Source organism: Electrophorus electricus, chromosome 1 (assembly GCF_041902795.1).
Source record: "Electrophorus electricus isolate QZ-2024a chromosome 1, ASM4190279v1, whole genome shotgun sequence".
NCBI classification, from domain to species: Eukaryota; Metazoa; Chordata; class Actinopteri; order Gymnotiformes; family Gymnotidae; genus Electrophorus; species Electrophorus electricus.
Genome location: NC_137497.1, coordinates 37,820,910 through 37,840,018, shown reverse-complemented (window position 1 = coordinate 37,840,018; position 19,109 = coordinate 37,820,910). Strand labels below are relative to the sequence as shown.

Below are 19,109 nucleotides of genomic sequence, written 5' to 3'. Positions count from 1 at the left end.
TGAATGCCATATTGATAAGATTGACACGCTCGTCAAAACCCCGTTTTCTCTTTTTCAAGAGATTTTTGAGTTGATCTTACTTGCAATGTGGCTTTGTCAAGCAAGACGAAGTGCCAGTTCATTTGCCTTCTTACATCCGTCCGTATCGTTGAAGGATTGTGGGTTAGTTCTGAAAAACGTGTCGCACCACGGCCATAAATACTCACTGCATATCGAGTAGTTAGTGTAGAACACACCGCTTGAACGTTATCCTGGTCTTTTATCTTGAAGTACCTCGCATCACCCCCCCCCCCCATATTTCAATTTTATTCGCATAATGTCTTCAGCTTCAAACTTTAGGGTGTTCACAGTGGCTGAATTAGGGTTCTCCCATAGCCATGCTATTGCATACCTCTTCCCCTTTTATGGTATGTAGGTAAAGCACTGAAAGTTGAAGCAGAATGAACACAGGAAGTTGGTGTGCTGGTGGTTTGAGGCATGGTGTGTCGGGGCTGCTAGACTTGTATGTAGCACAGCCAAATGAACTGTTGCTCCCAGCATGGCCATTTGTTCTGTAAGGCATCCCATCTGTGTGAGTGGGAGGATACTGGGAGCTCTGAATGGCCACGCTTCACTCCTGCTACATCACATGGCAGCAGTGCCAGCGCTCACTCGAGCATTGTAGCACACAGTAAGCTTCAATTCGGAGTACAGAACTCGGATCGCATCGCTTCGTTCCTTCCTTCCTTCCTTTCTTCCTATAGCTCATGTGTGTTTTGCCAAGCTAGCAGCTCAGGGACATTTTCAGAACTGGCAGTGTTTGATATGAGTGTGGGAAGGCCTCTAGTCAGAGAACACCAACAATACTAGACTGCACGTTGACACTGGATGGTTGAAACAATGCTGAAATGTTAATATTTCAGTTTCAGGCTGCTTTTTTTGGGCTTCGGCACACGTCTGTTATCTTGATGCACATCGACGCTGGCACAGAATGGCTCGCAGTGATCGAAGCAGAGTTCAGTGCATTTGTGCATTTCGGTGCATACACAGAGACCATATGCTGCCCTGGCAACAGGTCTGCAGTATTCTTAACCACGTGGGCTTGTGATGAGCTAGCACATGAATTCATCTTACCAAGCATGTCAAGTTGTGTGACTAGTTAACCATTGACCTTGACCTAAATAGAAACGAATAGCAGTCAAGGTTAGCGTACTGGTTAGCAGCTATTCAACATGCCAGTCATCAGGGCATCTGATATCGTGCGGATGCAGTTGTACCTGCGTTTATTTTTCACACCTGCGGCTGTCATGCTAAGGTGTGCTTGAGCAAGGCTGTTGTGGCCATGGGTGTTTGCCTACACAGCATTGCTTGGTTACACTTCTGGGCTGACGGACATTTTCTTTTGACACGGCATCACAAGAGGTTTGGTTTTACTAATTGGTTTACATTTTGGTGCAACTGTATGCCTCTCCAGCCTCTAAGCTTCTCTTAGCACCTTCTACTGAGCGTTTAGCTTCAAGGAGCTCTGCATTCTGCCCTGCTGCTTGGGACAGTACAATCTCTGTGACTGGCTTGTATCTAGCTCTGCAACATTTTGTAGCTGCATAATGAATTCACTGAGTGGTACGGTGTAATTTTCCTTGACTGCCACTTCAAGTGTCCAGCCTGATTACAGGGTTAGTGAACCATGGGGGTGGATACCAAAAAACATTTTAACCTAAATAGATGAACAAATTGGAATGAAACCCCCAGATGTGTCCACATAACCAGGTGCTGTGCAACTGCATCTTTTGTGTGCAGTAGTCATTCCCACAAAGGCTACTGAAAATGGTTTACAGATAAGCTAAAGATGGCAACCCAGACCTGTTGGTGTCACTAAGTGGACTGCGTCATGATCACTTTTACAGCAGTAGGATGTAGTCAGGCTTCTTGTTGGTGTGCTGAAGAGTTGCAACTGCACCATAACACGGGTCAAAATGGGATACAATCAGAGATGGTTATCAGTCAGTTACTTGTATGTAATCATAAGCATTTTAACAATATGTACGTTTGGACCTGGTGGAAATTAAGTTTTTATTCGTGTACGTCATATGCAGAGTTCAGATGTATTTTTGTTTTGTTTTTGCATTTTTGCCAGGTTGTTTTTACGAGGAGTAACTGCTCTATAGTTCTTCTGGAATTTAGCTTATTGTTTGGAATGAAAGCGATTTGAACCGTTGAGTTGAACTGAAGTATATTTGTGCTAGCTACTTCTTGTCTGTGGCATGACACAAACTGGCCTGTGTGTTTATTTTTGTGAGGAATACCTATGCATGACATTCATGTATGCTATTTTAATTTTTTTTTAGTGGAGTTCGTTTGTGTTCCTGCTTGCACTTTGTTTCCATCTCATTTACATCTGCCTGCGCATAGATAGTATCTTCCTCCTCGCAGTCCCATGCCATCAACAAGGCTTAGGCCGGGAGAAATGCAAGGTAGCTGTGTGTGCAGTGTTGCTGTAAAAGCACACCCCTCATAAAAGAGAAATGGTTACGTAGACCCTAGATGTCTGGTAACTTTAGTGACATCTACTCCTATGGTGTATAGGTGTTAATGCATGCTCAGCTCAGCCTATTTGCAGCCTAGCAGATGTGAGATTTCATTGCGCTGTCATATACAAGTAGTATCCTTTTATGAACTACTGCCAGACTAGGCACCTTCTACCCTGCGAGATGCTGTGATTAACATCTCTGAGTAAAAACACAGCCTTCCATCAGCCTCACTGAAGCCGGTCTCACCGTGTAAGTAAATGTAACTAGCCTCACCTAGTAGAGTAAGTGAGACATCCTGTGCATTTTCATGCCTCTTAAAGCCTCACACATGCACACGCACGCTTGGCTCAAGGAAGCCAGGTTGCGTCATACTTGCATCAGCAATAATGCTGGTAAGCGTATGCGATCAGTAAGCGTGCTCTGTAATTTGTCTACATTCTTCCAGTGAACTCGAGTTTGATGTTTACTTTAACAGTCCATGCCTTTTAACAGATGAAATTTTCCTTTATTGTTCAAGGTGATTGATCGGATGGCATATATCTGACTGGTAAAACGTTTGGGTAAATGTTATAAATGCATCTTGAAGGAATTCTTTTGGGACTGCCAATTACCTTTAAACTCCCTCATTTGGATTGACATTTAGAAGCAGCTTCCGAGCATGTTGGCTCTCATTTAATTAGGTGCTGGCTCGGATAGGGACCCCTTTTCTATTTGCCCAGGCATGGTGGTAGGTCACCGTAAAGCACCAGTGTATTCTTTTTGACAGCCTTCCGTTTGCTCTTAGGTGAATAGGCTGTGTCTCGGAGGCCAAGACAGGACTCGTAGTTTGGTTTTACCATTTGCTAAACTTCATAGCTTTGCAGTTTTAGAGGTGAGAAAAAGGAGCGTTTCTGAAAAACATACATTTGCTAGGGCATGTTCCATTAACTAGCCACTTGTCTTATAATTTGCCTAGAAGAAATCATGCATATTGAAAGTTGTTTCGAGTGTTGGTAATTTGGCCTTAATTTGGACTCTTGGGTAATGTATATGTGTAGCAAATAACATTGTGTATTATTTTTATATTGCATTTTGGATTGTAATGCCAATTTAGTCACCAAGTGCACTGGTAACACAAAAGTATCCATGTGCTCTGAGGAGAGTGGGACCTACCACTGTGTTTTTTAAGCCCAGTTCTCAGGACACACCACACAGTATTTGGTTTTACACTTTCCACTTCCAAAAAATGCTTGAAACAAACCATTAAGAACACTGAGTACAGGCGCAGGTGTACTGGGAGCCAGGCTGGAGCAGAAACTTGCAGAGGAACCTTGACCTCTAGCAGACACCCAGATGGGCTACCAAATCATTGTTTTGGTGCAAATGGATGAAGCCTGCAGTCCTTCTCATTTAATTTGCCCACTTGCCACAAAGTTTGGTTTACTGAATATAATGAGTCCATAAGGCATCACTTTAGCCCTGAGTATGACTGCCAGCTAACATCCGAGGCATTTCATGCTGAATTGTTTAGACTTTAGCAAAGCACATTCCCTCATTAAGTAGTCTGTGACTCTTCCCCTCAGGACATTAAAGTACAAGCCTCCACCCATGAACAGAACTACGTAAAAGAACATTATGTACAAGTGTCTTGACTTAATATGTTGGCACTTTGTCATGGTTGTATCTGTGTCTTTTGGTCTTTTGTGGCTGTTGCATTAAAAAGAATGTCTCCATTGTGAGTGGTGTTATTCTGCGCGGCAGCATCCCCCCCCCCCCCCCCCAACCCCCCGATATGGCACACTACCAATCTTTCTGTACAGATCCGATAGCAATATCATTTTCATTTCGCCTGATACAAATCCTATGTCTTTCTTTCAATAAAAACCACTATGGAACTATGATTCAGTTGTCTGGGTAAAACTTAGATTGTTGGAATTTCATTTTACATATAATATGCTGTATTTACGGATATCATGCATGACTTAAAATGTAAAAAAAAGAAAAACATATAAATGCTTTAGTCTGGCATTTATTTTATTTTTTTTACTGAATGCAGCTGTAATTCCACATCCACTTGATACTGACCTGTTCTACCAACTACACCCCACCCAGCTGGCACTAGGAGAGCAGACAGAGAGAGGCTACCTCCACTAGGACTCTGCCTTCACTCGTCTTCTGCATAAATCCAATAGATATGTAACCTGACAATGATTACAAGATGGTCATGCTTTCTAGCTGAAAAGAAAGAACTCTATGTACAAACTTTGCTCAGGTTAGCTGAGCTTCTTACTCAAATTTTCCAGTCCACCTTCAAGCTCAGCAGGCTAACAGCAAACATGGCAGCTCTTCCGCTTTCTTGTGCGGTCTGAAGGTGCTGGAGCCATAGACTAGTGAACGTCCGGAACGTAGAGGAGAACATGTTGCTTGTTCTATTATTCATTCTTTTCCACTGCTCTTCCTCCTTTCCCCACATCCCTGAACTGCATTTGCTTCATGGCCAAACTGGAAACATGACAGGTTAACAAACAAATCTGTGTTGGTCACGGGTCCATGGCAGTGACCAGTGCCAGAATGTTGGTTCATCCTGTTTAAAAGCTCACACTAGAAGGCAGATAACCTGTTCCCTCACATTGGTTTATCAAAATGAAAGGAATGCAAGTCACTGCACATGTTGGAGCGTGCGGATATATGTAACTGAGCATAATAGTTTCATTTGTTAATGTGAAGAGACCTCTAAACTTAAGCTCTACAGCTGTGTATAAACTGTTTGCAAACTAACTTATCGCGTGATCTGTGCTGTGCTATTTTCCAGATGGGCTTAGGACGGTATCAGATCGGTTTCCTTAAAGATTTTTCTCCCGATATTCAAGCCAGCATTTTTTTTTCACTGCTATTGGCCTGCTTCCAATACGTGGTATCAGATCGTTGTCCTCTCTAGTTTTTTCTGGCCTGTTTTCACATTTTTGTGGCCAGAGGATTCACCTCAAGGACGATCAAGTCATACAAAACCAAAACGGATTTCCTGATGTCACAGACCATCAATAGAGATCTAATTAAGGGAAGCAAAGATAAGTCATCCTGTGTGCCTCTGACATTATATAGGCATAGGTTCAACAGTGTACTCTGTGCTTCATGTTAAGTATTCTGTGGTGCATTCTGTGTATTGGTATGAGCCATGGTTTCGTCCCTTATTATAACCACAACAATTTACGTTTGGATCATGCCAATGTTGTGACTCTTCAGAACAGAAAAACCCTGTTTCTAATCTGACACTGTGCTAATGATCATATGTAGTATTGTCCATCTTTTTTTGAGTGTCTGAGCTGTTTAGCTGCGGATGAACTCGGATGCGACTTCTTCAGGGACGGCTCTGTGGCATCACACACTGCACTGGGCTTATGCAGAGATCAGGCCTGATCGTCTCGGTCTGCAGCCGCTGACCTGGACCTCAGCAAGCACAAAAGGCCCCGCAAAGCCCGCGATCGTGAGAGCGGCCAGAATCAGAAAGGCCGGGCGACCGATTGACCTGTGCCTGGAGGTTTGAAAGTGGTGAAAGTGGTCGCGACCCTGTGCCTGTGTTAGCTGAGCAGTGTGAGGAGCTGACTCCTGTGGGCCATGTATACTGTTATCCTGGAAACCTTCCCCTTTTATTTTAGCTCAGTGTATCTTATTTGGACTCTGATGTACTGGCCTAAACTTTGAGAATCAATGTCCCTTTGATTGATGCTTACATTACCGTCCCACTTTCATCACAATAATAACGTGTGTGGAAACAAATTAAGAGGAAATTAAGTGGCTGTGATTAGGGGTCAAGCCATGGAGGAATTTCTCGAGCCCAGCAACGTTGAAGGGATAGAGATTTGGTCAAATACTGAAGAAGTTAATAATAAATGGAAGCTAGTCGTTAGCATAAGCAGGTTAGTCATGTGTGCATTTAATGGGCAAGTCTACCATAACAGCCCTCGTGTCTTGGAGATAAAGCACGTTAACTATGCCTAATGGATTTTCCCACACACTTGATGAGCAATTCTGACCCTACACTGTGCTGTTTAGTGGTTCCCATTCCTGCACCAAGACACCTATTTTGACCTGTGCATGGCTTGAGTTCTCATCTGCCCTGCACTGGGACTCAATGATACCGTGCAGATGTTTCTTTCAGCTGTTTCTCTGATCTTTATCTGTGCTTGTCTGTATTATTTGTGGACTTTCCCCCCCCCCTTCTTGTCTTGTTCTAGTGTTTCTGTATTTGGTTAGCTGTAATTACCTCAATGAACCTTTTAGATTCATACCATTACAACATGTCAGGAAATATTTTTGAGAACAAACAAGCCACATCAGAATCTTTTGTATGTGGCTGCTCCTTAGAAGCGAGCTGTTAATCTGCACTGTTCAGGTAAAAAGATTCATGGTATGGAAATCCCCAACTTTGGAATACTCCCCCCCTCCTCTCCCCCAACGTAAACCTTTGTGCCTTTCGATGATGGTCATGTGCAGTGTCTTGTGCTGACATGCTGTCTTCAAGATCAGACATGCAATGTGAGGAAAGGATGTTCTCCTTTGTTGTTACACTTTCAGTTTCATTAAATGCTGATTGCTTACTCTCTGTAATTGACACACTTTCTGACACCTGATTGCGTTCTCCACCCCAGCTTCGCCACGGGACTATGTTGGACTTAGTCATTTGTTTCCAGAAAGCACAAAGCCAGCTGCTGTTTTCTTTTTTGGTCCTCTAAACAAGCTCTTAATGGGTCCAGTTCTTTGGTCTCAGTGCATCAGGCCTCTTGTGGGTTGCCTGATGCCTCCAGCGCTGGGTGAAAGTGGAGGATGTCTCCTGCCACTGCCAGCGCGCCAGCAGGCTGCTGCTGCCTCCTTCTGCAGGCTGTGGCCACACATCTGGGCCCGGAGTTCACAGCCGAGCATTCGACTCTTCCGTCTCTCTCTTAATTGAGCTCGCTGGCCCTCAGCCCATCACCACCCCGCAAACCACGGCGTGTGGCGCGGCTGGGATCCGAGTGTGAGCCTACCCTGGCCTCCGCACGGGATACGAAGCTTTCCCCCGAGCCTGTGCGGTGTACACTGCAGCCTGGCTGTAGGAGTTGCTGTGCGTGCACCAGAGAGCACTACTGTGCTGAAACCTCAAAGTTTGTCCTGACTGTAGGAGCTTGTCAGGCTGTGGCCTGCTTAAAAATAGTAAGAAATATCAGGCCGAGGTTAAAACATGTAGGCCAGGCAGCCTCAGGGAATAAAATACTCTGTCACCTGTACAGGCAAACTTAACATGCATTAAGCACAGTTTTTGGCCTTCTTTTTAATTTCACCATCTCACAGAGAGCCGTCAACGTTGAGCATAGTGGTCAGAGGTTGAAGATAAATAGCCTAGGGAAGATCAGACTGTAGTAGGCTACTTCTGCTGTTATGGCTACAGGTTGGTTATGTGACAGCTTGAGGGTAATTCTGAGCTCAGTTGTGATGAGATCATCACATCATCTTCTCAGGCCACATTTGCACTTTTGATTCATCATTTGAATCTGTTTGAGTGTTTGAACTCTCTCTTCATGTAAAGTACAATTAAATCTACACTGCAGCGTTTTCTGGGGAACAAAAACTTTTGTCTTTTTATACCCCTTTGTGGGAAGGAGAATGGACTGATGATTGTTCATTGTCCATCAGAAATGCCAACCAACCAGTTGATGAACACACGGGAAAATTTTAGTCTTTAGTTAAATATGTAAAATTTCCTGTGCTGTGATATAACGTTCCTAGAAATACTTATATCTGTAATCTGTAATAACATTAGTTTTTGTTAAAAATAAAGGAAAGCTTGTTGTATGAATGTCAGTCTTTTAGCCAATTACATGAAACATCAAATTTGTTTGCTGTCTTTTATTTAAAAAGACACAAGAGCCATTCCATATCAGTTTTGGACCAGTAGAATAAACTGCTTGTTGCAGGTAGCAAGTTGATACATATGCCTTTGTCCATCACAGAACATAGTCTTTGTCTCAGTCTGCATTCCTTAATTGCAGGTACTAAACAAAATAGCAACTGTATTCGATGTGTTCTCTAAAACTAGGCCTGACGGCGCAGTGTGCACAGACAGCACTGCCAGCATGACGAATAGGAGGAAGTGTTGCACAAGAGGAAGTGGCCTGAGCACCCCCCCCCCCCCCCCCCCAATGGGTGCAGGGCCCGGGAGCAAGCTTGTGCACTCACTGCAGCTCTGAGATGAGGCCAACGGCAGCCTTGCCCACACAGGCTGTCGGCCAGGGCCTTTGCCTTGGCGGTACGGAGGAGAAGAGCCTGATTCATGGCCAGGTTCTTTGTTTCCATTGCAACTCGCAACGAGGCAGGATTGGCCGCTGTCAGGCTTTTTATGGTGTGGTCACAGCCAATCAGGTTCCCTTTTTTCTGGTCAGTGTAGTTATGCTGAAATTCAAGGTACGTTGTAATCAGGCCCGTACTACTAACTAGGCCAAATATTTCAAACGTTGGAAGTGAATGCCCAGCTGATAGAAGGATGCACACATGTGCCACCACATTTAAGCAAGCGACAGCAAACAAAAAATAATATCAGTATAATAATAATATTAATAGTCCAAGGACGACAAGGATGAAAACGACACTGGAGGCCTCCATCTGCTGATTGTGTGTAACTCGTGGCGTTCGCTCATTTCCACACTCCTCTGGCTTGTGGCGCGATCTAATAGGAAGTAAAGGAGGCATGTCTGAGTTTAACTGAATATAGATTTTTCTAGAATAATAAGAGTGCTGTGTTGTGTGTTTATGGCGAGAAAGCTCAAATACAGGTCTTTCTTGAATTGAAATGGGGAAATGCTTTCCGGTGTCACTTGAGCAGTTGAATGTCCAGGTTCTTGGAAATTTGCGACGTTTACGCCAAGTACGGTTGCTTCATGACTGTACAAGGGCTAAAGGTTTCATGTACCATTGTGGTTACTGATCATTCTCTCCCTCTCCCTCCCTCCCTTTCTCTCCCGTAGTGCACGTCTCTTTGCGGGTCTGCGACCTCGGCCGAGTGCCTGGGCGGGCCTTCTTTCCACCCGTCTCCTTCGTCTACTGGTAAGCATGGCACAGTCCGGAGCAGCCTCACTGCGCCCTCCTGCGTCTCCTTCCAGAGTCCCGAGATGGACAGAATGCCTCATACAAGCCTTCCCAATGAGTTAGCCAGTGGCGTACGTGGGCAGAAATGTGAAGTCGTAGGCGGTCTGAGGTACAGTGGGTTTCAGAGGCCTGCAGGCGTTTGTGTTTGTGGCCAAACTGCGAGAGGACATGTCAAGAAGGTGCTTTACAGCTAAACTGTAAAAGGAAAAGCATCTGGTATGGTTTGGTTTGCTAGTTCCTGCTAATCTCACTAATTTGAAGCTACCTGGCAATTTTCCCTAACCAGCTGCAATATAGATAACAACCTCAGAGGAAGAGGACTGTTCTGAACACTGTTAACACTTTTCACTGATTTGCATGTGTAGCGTGTAAGAGAATACGCTGGTACATGTTATATCTGTAGCGTGCATCGTACTGTTCTACCTTTAATCCTGCCATTTTGCATGAGGCTTTACAGATTGTATGCACTGACCAAATAGTTAACTAAGTAAGGGTGATCTGTTAATCCATCACGTGTTGCCCACTACCGCAGGACCTGGGGTTGTGCAGTGTGTTCAGAATAGATCTTTTGGGAGGTTTGTTTGTTGAAGTAGCTTCATCATGGGAAAAAAAAAAAGTCAGCTTGCCTGGGTTTGAAGTTGAAAGTAATAAAATTGCTAATCTATGGTATGCCTGACTCTTGCCCTAACCTAATTAACCCCTTAAATGACTTTCATTTTCAGTCATCTATAGTAATTCCAGACCTCCTCCAGGTGGTGGTTTGACCATTATTTGATTAGCATGTCTTTGGTTTCTGTAGCAAAGGCTGACGCAGGACTTCATAACCTGTGTGTGAAGTGAAGGACTGATCAGAGTGTGGCTCGTTTGGAGCCTCCTTCAGGCGAAGCCCCACGTATGGAGGGGCGATAAGGTTTTACGATCTGTGAAGGGGTGAAAGCACGCTGGTGTCACTCCTCCCCGCCAACACCACGATCCCCAGCTTCACTGACACCACAGAGGTGTGTCGCGGGGAGATTTGCTCAGGTATCCACTCACAGCGGCGAGCGCTAGCACACACGGGGGAAGCTCCCCAGTGTGCATGGCTGGCACAGCTGAATGCAGTGGCTCAATGCAGTGGCTCAATGCAGCGGCAGCATTGGTGTGTGAAACCTTATCGGGGGTCAGTCCCAATTTCGACGCCAATAGGGCTCCTCGCGATCCCGAAAAAATCGATTGTCAACTACATTAACAGTAGGCTATATTTATGCCTGTTGCTCAAAATGTCCCCTAATTGCTGTCAAAATAAGAATCACACACATTTTCAGACATATATGCTGTTCTGATGCATTTGTTCTGAGAAGTTTATTTTCCAGGTCACACCAAATATTTTTTTTACAGTGTTTATTCCTATATTATTTCCATCTCAGGTCAGGCCTTCTGTGTTCTCCTCCACATTACCACGGGACCTGTTCACTTGAACCTTCACTGCACCGTTATTAGTTTTCAATTAGTTAATACTTGTGTCAATATGCCGTCAGTTTGGACAGTAAACATTTGGTTCCTTTTGTAAATAACGAACACTAAGTGTGACTTGGGTGTAAATTATATTTGTATGTGAACATTTACATAATTTTGTTTTTTTTTACAGATAATTTGAACACAAATTCATTTTATTCAAGTTGTATGAATCAGATCCAATAAGGTGTTAAGAAAAGGGGTCGTAAATAAAATTATTTTGTATTTTGCAGAACTGGAGTAATTTCATTTAAGTTAATTGCATGTCAGTGAGAGACTTTACTGAAGTACTGTCTTCTGATTAAGGAGAGGAGGTCTGATGTCAGTTTTCCCCAAATTGGAAAAACTTTGTGTTCACCACCATATTCTCAAGACTAGCATAGTTTTTTTGTGTGTGTGTTTGATTGTTTTTTGTTTTTTTTTCCTCTCTTCTCTTTCTTAACACAGCTCTTTTGAGTGTTTCTTGCTTCCTCTGCTTTCCTGTCATGTTCACTATTGCATGTAAACAGCTTGGCTTGCACTTTTTATCTATTTGTAATGCCCAGAGATGCCGTGCGATTGTGTAACCGTGCCAGTGTGGAAGTGAGCGTCATCGTGGGACATGTGGTGGACTTGAGTAACCTCCCCACTGCAGCTTCCTTTTCCCCAGCCGTGGCTCATTATCCCAAGGGATAAAGGTCGCAGTAGGAACCCACTAGGTAGCGTCTGGCAGCCGCGCCTTGATGCCATTGGCCTTGGGGTTAGATGGTCAGAGGCATACCAGGTGTGTCGTTTGTTTCCCAGAAATGACATCGAAAGGTTTCCCAAAGCTTGCCTGTCTTTAGTTTCACACTGGCTTCTTAAAATAGCACCACAGCCAAAAGTTGAGCCAGGCCACCTCCAGCTCGGGGGGCGGGGGAGCCAATCGAGGCCCTCACTGCCGAGCTCTGTGCAGCACATGCTTGGGCGAGTCCGGTGTCTGATTAAACTGATTCGATTCGCCCTCGTCGCTAGCTACCTTGGTGCACATATTTGGTCTTGCGTCTTAATGGTGCTCTCCTCGGGTGTCGGTCATGTTTCAGCAGGAACTGTCTCTGTCTGCTCCTCATTTTTTTTATATAGGCAAAAGTTTCTTGGCTGGGGATCAACACCGCACCCTCCTTGCATCATAAAACATGTGATTTGGCCTATGACAACATGATAGTAAGATGTTCCTATGACTGTGCTGGGGAGGGTCTGCTGACCATTTCATGCAATTCACAGGTTTTAATTTATTTGTTTTGTTTTTCCCCATAAAGTGTTAACTAATATGTTCACCAATTGAGTCTGAAAATCTTGGACGTACCACACTTTGGCACTCAAAGGCATGTGGCTGATCTTCTGAGGTCCAGCAACTGTTTTAAGATTTAAACTAATGAAAAGCCTGGTTAAGTAAGGTAATGCACGGGGGCTGGAATGGTTTACCTGCATGCTGCAACTGGCTGACGGGAAGCTCCTCACTGTGGCTGAGACAGTGCTGTCTGTCAGCCGCTGATGCAGCAGGAAACGCTACGACATGTTCTCGAGCTTCAGAACTTGATGCCTGCTATTGCCTAGTTCAAGTTTAGTAATGTATAGTTAAAGCCATTCTTAAATCAGTCATACTGATACTAGTGGTTGGCATGTCCTAGTGCTGGGACTCGTGCTAGAGTATTGACAGCAAGGCACTGGGAGGAAGGATGAACGTTGCCTCCGAACGCAAAAGTAGCAAGTTAACATGCGTAGTACTTAAGTGCGAGGAAACATGTACAAGCGTAGGTTAATGTGAACTTGCTGCTTGGTCTGTAAGCTTGTAAACTGCAGGCCTCAAGTTTGTTCTTTGGGATTAGTACAGGATTAGCCCGAGTCTTATGACCAGGGCTCCTCGAATGCTGTACATGGTGTGCACAGAGCTAGAGGTGTCATTTCAATCTGCCAGTTGACCACCTAGCGGTGTATTTTACCATAGTGTAGTGTAGTGTAGGGCTGAGCTGTTTCCTGAGCAACAATTGCACCTTGGAAGCAGAGCAGAGTGCCCCCACCTGGTGATGCAGTGTATTGTTTGTTCAGCAAAACACAGTTACAGTCATTTCTACGTGAGCAATGTGTCGATTTCCTCCCACTGACACAAGTAGCCTAACTGATTTTCCTGTTCTGATTTGTTACTCTTTAATTGTACGTACAGCTTGAGTTAAAAGCTACAGCAGAAGTCAGCACAGCTAAGTGAGGTAGACAGACTTTAGTGATTCTCTTAAACTCTATACACTTTTACCAGTGCACTGTAGCATTACTACTTCCAAAAAGAAGACGAAGGAGAAACAATAGAATGTTGTAATGTCATTTCGCAGCTGTGCAAAGAAATAGTTCTTGTGTCCACATAATAAAATACTTACAGTAGATATAAAGAGAAAGGAAGTATAAAATCAAATTTACTACAGCAGATTACAAAGTTACCAAAAAATGGCACGCATTGTTTTTTATGCTCATGATCACTTATTGCTCATTGTATTGCATATTACACACAGGGAAGAGGGCCATTAGTGCACATCAACATTGTTCCACATTCAGTTGTGCCTTGTAGATGTGTTACCACTGCCGCAGTGGTGGTAGGGTGAGGTAGAGAATGGGTGAGGTAGTGAATGGAGGGACAGCGGGTGTGTGTGGAAGCTGACAGTAGGACAGAGACTTCTGTTTGGAGTTCAGTTCTCTGACGGTATTGGAGCAGAAGCTGTTTAGTTGTGTTGACTGCTGGGTGTGTGTAAATGCATTTCTAGTGCTTTCCAGAGGGTGAGGAGGTGGAAACCTGGTTGAGGTGTGTCTCTGGTGATGCTAATGGAGACTTCAGGCGTTGTAGATGTCCTCCAACCCAGGTATCTGTATGCTGACCCTTTGGAGAGCCTCCAAAGCAGCTGGCTTACCACACCGAGGTGTTTCTACAAAGCACCATGTAGCCATTTCTGTGCCTTTTTAACCAGGCAGGTAGTGCTGACAGTCCATGTGAGGGCCTAAGCATTAAAAACTGGACAGTCTCTCCTCTTTGTCTCCATTAATGCAGAGTGGGGCAGGACACTCCTTCTGCTTTCAGAATCTGAAAATCAGTTCTTTGGTTTAGGAGCTGCTGAGTGGAAGATTGTTAAGGGAGCACCATTCTCCAAACTGGCAGACCTCATCATCCCTGCAGGAAGACCCGTCTCCATCATGGATCATCTTCACTGCAGTGGAGTCGTCCTCAAACTGGATGAGGTTCTTTGTACTGTGGGTTGGTACACAGCCCCATGTGGGTAAGGGGGCTCAGCACACAGCCCTGTGGAGCACCAGTGCTGAGTGTCAACAGCGGGGAGTGATAGGACCTTCGCCTACCAGTCTCGAGGGAGTTTGGTGACCATTCTGCTAGGCGCGATGGTGTTGACTGCAGAGCTATATGCCAAGGACGGCATCCTCACATCGCATCTGCGGGTGTTCTCAGTGGATCAGTGCTAATTCTAGGGCTGTGTTGATGGTGTGCTATGGTGATCTGTTGGATCTGAAGGCAACTTGGTGTTTGTGCAGGGTAGGCTGTAGGGAAGCTTTGATTTGCTTAAGGACCAGTCTCTGAATGCTCTCTACATTACAATAGGCAGTAGCACCACTGGTCTGAAATCATGGAAACTGCTGATTTCCTGTCTTTTTGGCAACAGGGACAATGGTGGCAGACTTGAGGAAGTTGAGGACGATACACTGTGATAGAGACATGACCGCTGCTGCTGCTACTACTACTACTAATACGAATACTATTAATAATTAATAATAAAAATAACAGAAATCATTATTTCTTCCTTTTTTGAGTGTATTATTTTTCACACAGCTGCGTCAAACACGGAGGCAAACTGTCTTGATTCTCCCAATTATCCCATAGTATAGTATCGTCTGTTCTGTTGAATGTGTTGGAAATATTTGTTTCTGTTAATCAAGGGTTTGTGAGCTTTGCAGTTATATATATATATCTGCAGGTTGAATAAGTCTTTCAGTATTGGATAGACATTTGTGACTTCTAGTAGAAGCTCGATTTTTCCTATCCAGCACATTTTAGACAACAGATGGCGCCATTCACCTAAATTTGAGCCACTAGTGTGCCTAGGGATAGTGTTGCAGTCTACACCACATCCTATTGTGTAATAGCAAGTAAGTAATAAACATACTTGTAACAGTGAGATTTACAACGTCCCAGTGTCAGGCTGGCTCCATGAAAATACCTTCCGCTCGCAGAAAAGAATATATATATATATATATATATATACTCGTAATATAAAACATAAACGTATGCCTATTAGGTTTGAGCTGACTGTACGTTGCTATGCATTTGCTCATTGTAAATGCGCTGGACAGGAGTGTCCTATAGGAAGGTGGTGTGTTCTGTGTGTTGGTGGGAGGCTTCTGCAGGGCCCCACGTGCGTTTCCACGTTTCTTTATGACCCATGCAGCTGATAGCCGGAGCACACGTGCATGTCCACGTGCATGTCCACCCTGCAGGAAGGGACAGCCTTATTTAAACACGAAGTGGGTTTGTTTCTTTTTCATTTAGCGTGTCATATGCTAACAGTCTGCTCATTTAGCCTAGAGCACCGTACACTTGCAGTCCCGCCTGAGGTTTCCTAAGCTCTCTTTGGCCTCTAAGAAAATGTCTAAAACAAACTAACAAGCTGGAATGTAAAACCTAAAAGCAAACAAACAAGCTGGAATGTGAAAATCAGGGCCACATCACCGCAAAGTTCAGCTCTACGTAGCTCTTTCCACTTTCCTGATTCAGTCCACCAGTTAATCACCTAGTCCCTCATTAACATAGCAGAGCAGTATAGACACAGAAATGCTGTGACATTTCAGGAGTTTGAAACCCTTGGTTCAGACTTCATAACCACTATCCTTTCGACCTCCAGAACTTTGTGCTTGTGGTGACTACCCTACAGATAGGGAGTGGCACCAAGGGGTGGTCGTGTCTACTACGACCACCAGAGGGCGCTCTGTGCTTTAGCAATGTCTGGTCCCTTTAGCGCAAGTCGTCTGCGTGCCAAGTGCAGCACCGGAGCCCCTCTGATGGTGCCCCACCCTTAACGCAGCATCCACAGCTCCAGGAGGGTCTGCTCGCCGCTGCTCTCTTAATGGAAAGTGAAGTATGTGCAACGGCTGGATGGTGGGTAACAGCGGCAAGGCCGAACTGGTCAAGTGGGTCAGTAGGACCTCACTAGGAGTGTGAGTGTTTTATATTTCATATTCCATTAAGGCTTGTCCGAGTCCCCAAGGATCTCCTTATTCCGCCAGTGGGGTGTGTGTGTCAGAGTGTGCACGTGGCGTGAAGGTCGCAGCCCCGCCTTAATCCGTATGCAGAAGTTGACCTCCCTGCACCAGCCGCAGTGTCGGTGTGGAGCAGATCCTGACCGTGGAAGGGCGTGCCACCGTCCATCCCTCTCGCTCGCAGAAGTCCAGTCCGTGCTGCCTCGGCTTCCACACTCCCCTCTGTCTGCAGCTGACGGATGCACGCCTGAGTCCAGCGCGCGCCACGGTCCTGCTGCCAAGCGTGCACTTTTATGGACTCCTGCCCTGTACAGCTTGCTTTCGGCTGGCCTGTTGTCTGAAGCCGCTTTTTAAAAGAAGACCAGGTAGTTCGTACACCCATTCGGAACTGAAGGCGGAATGGAGGTGATGTGGATTTGTTAAGTAAACAGACTGTGAAGGCTTTGCACAGGCATGGCTTCGCAATTCCTTCAGGAAAGGTGCCCTGCCTTTGGCTTGCGCTATCTGGTTGCCATGGCTACGATGGTGCAAGGTACAGCCTGGGCTAAAAGGTCCTATTGTAGGAGAGATTATCTAAATCCTGCTTTGAGACCTGCCTGTTAAATCACTGGCCGCCCCACCCCCACCCCTTTCCCACATTTCAAAGGCCATGCTCTGTCATTTATAAATAAACAAATAAATGCTTCGCATTTGGTTCTTTTCTTTTTTTTTTAATTGCCGAAAGGAGTCAAAGGTTTACGTATAAAATCACGTTGTTAGATGCACTGTGATGTAATCACCGCCTTTTTTTCCTTTCTGGTTTGTTTTTTGGATTTCCCACAAATCTGGTGCATTTTCTGATTGCACAATCCATTTTGTTTATCCTGTCCTTAAGTTTTTTGATGTAGCCGTTTAGCTTGTTGGGGGTTTCGTGGGAGGGGTCATGACTCTACCCCTATCCATCACTCTACCCCCTCAGTAAATAATGTACCCCGCCCTATACATATATCCAGCTGGGTGGGATTATACGGCGTATGGGTCCCACCTACCATACTTCCCCCAATGCCTACTTCTCTCCACTCCTCACCGGGATCGAAGGGTCACTCCCCCCCCCCCCCCCCATTTTCCGCCTGTTTGATCGGGCGAGGGTCACGGACTGTGGGGTGCGGCAGGGGTGCACGCTCCGCTTGGCTAATGTGATGTGAAATCTGGGTCACGGCCCCAAGTGGCCTCCACTGCTGCTGTTGATCTGGGGGAGGGATACCAGCACGGGGAAGTGCGCATGCTCCCTGACTGTGAATGATGCTAGCACACACACACACTTCACACCCTTCACACACTTCACACATCCACGCACGCGGCAGCGAAGACTGATCGATTGTGGAAGCTTCACTTCCGCTCACTGTACTTGCGCAGTCTCGCTTTCTCACTTCGGAGGAGGTTGCTTCTTGTCTTTCCCATTTCCATTTCCGGTGACGGTTCCGGCAAACCAGTGATGCTGCAGCCCGACCCCATGCCTGCAGACGAGTCCGGGCTCCACCCCCAGCCAGACGCCAGAGGGCCGGGTCTCTTTACAGCCCTGCAGAATAGGGTGGGGCACTTTACAAGATGCTGACTTGTCTTTTGTGTGACCCCAGCGCTTCCCTTGGCAGCGTGACCCAGACCTCTCAAAGCCAGGCAGCTGAGTGGCCTTGAGAGAACAGAGGGCTAAGGGCGCGGCCCAGAGAATGGGGGATGGCATGACGGCACTTCTGCCAGAGAGTGCTGCTGGTGCTTACGTCGGTGTTAAAGTAAACAAACGGATGCTCACTTTCAGTGGGGAACTCGCTACAATTCTGTGTTCTCAAACCTGACAGCAGTGAGAGGCAAAGCAAGGAAATGTTTAATTTCTGCAGGCAGCAGAAGCACCTCGTTGACGTGCCTTGAACTGGGCCGAAGGCTTAGGGCCAAGCCAGGCGATGCCCCACGTGATGAAGACCTGGCGCCCCTGGTGCTGGGCTGGGAGCACCAGGTCCTGCACTGCTTCAACTGTCCTTATCACAGGGTTCAAGCAGCTGTTAAAACACACGTGTTTCATGATTGTCGTTTTCACATATTAGGTGTATAAGGGACATTATGCAGACACACACTCATTCTCTCTCTCTCTCTCTCTCCATCTCCTGCCTCGCTGCCAGGGGAGCACCCAGCTCCTCCACAGCGCTGCCCATGTGACTGAGAGAGAGAGGGGGGAGCGGGCTTCTGGTTATCCCCTCCTCCCGCGCTGGAGAGCGGGCGTAGTACGGCCAGGCACGTGCACCCCCACCCGCTGTATTAAAGGAGGCTGCGACACCATTCCTGGATGACTGTGTGCAGATGCTCTGCATGTGTAGTGCTACTATGGGAGACTCTAAGAGGAAAAGACACAATATCCTTCATTTTTAAATATAAACTCATTCATTTTAGATTTAGAAATAATATTGTAATACTATTGTGGTTGGGGAAGAGTATCCGTACTATATGCTGCCTTGAGCCATATGTGTGTGGTTTTTTTTTTTTGGTTTTTTTTTTTTCTTTCTATTTTTGCATCTTGACCTGAATTGGGTAAGTAGGTCAGCTCGTGTGGTTTGTCTCTGCAGCGGCTAATCTACTAATGGGATAGAATGTGGGATGTTCTATACTCCAGCATCCATCCCCTTCATTCCCTTCACGCTGTTCTGTTAGGTTGGAGTTTTGGTGCATTACCTCATCGCCATTCATGTATTCACATGGAGGCTTTCAAGTCGT

At 45.6% G+C, this 19,109-nt stretch overlaps 1 protein-coding gene across 1 annotated transcript in view; it reads left to right on the top strand.

Annotated features, from left to right (window-relative positions):
• fam49bb (family with sequence similarity 49 member Bb) overlaps positions 1 to 19,109 on the top strand; it is a 36,942-nt gene that overhangs the window by 1,148 nt on the left and 16,685 nt on the right. Inside the window, exon 2 of the mRNA XM_027004334.3 lies at positions 9,488 to 9,566. The gene's annotated coding sequence lies outside the window, so the exon portion shown is untranslated. The remainder of the gene's footprint in view (positions 1 to 9,487; positions 9,567 to 19,109) is intronic.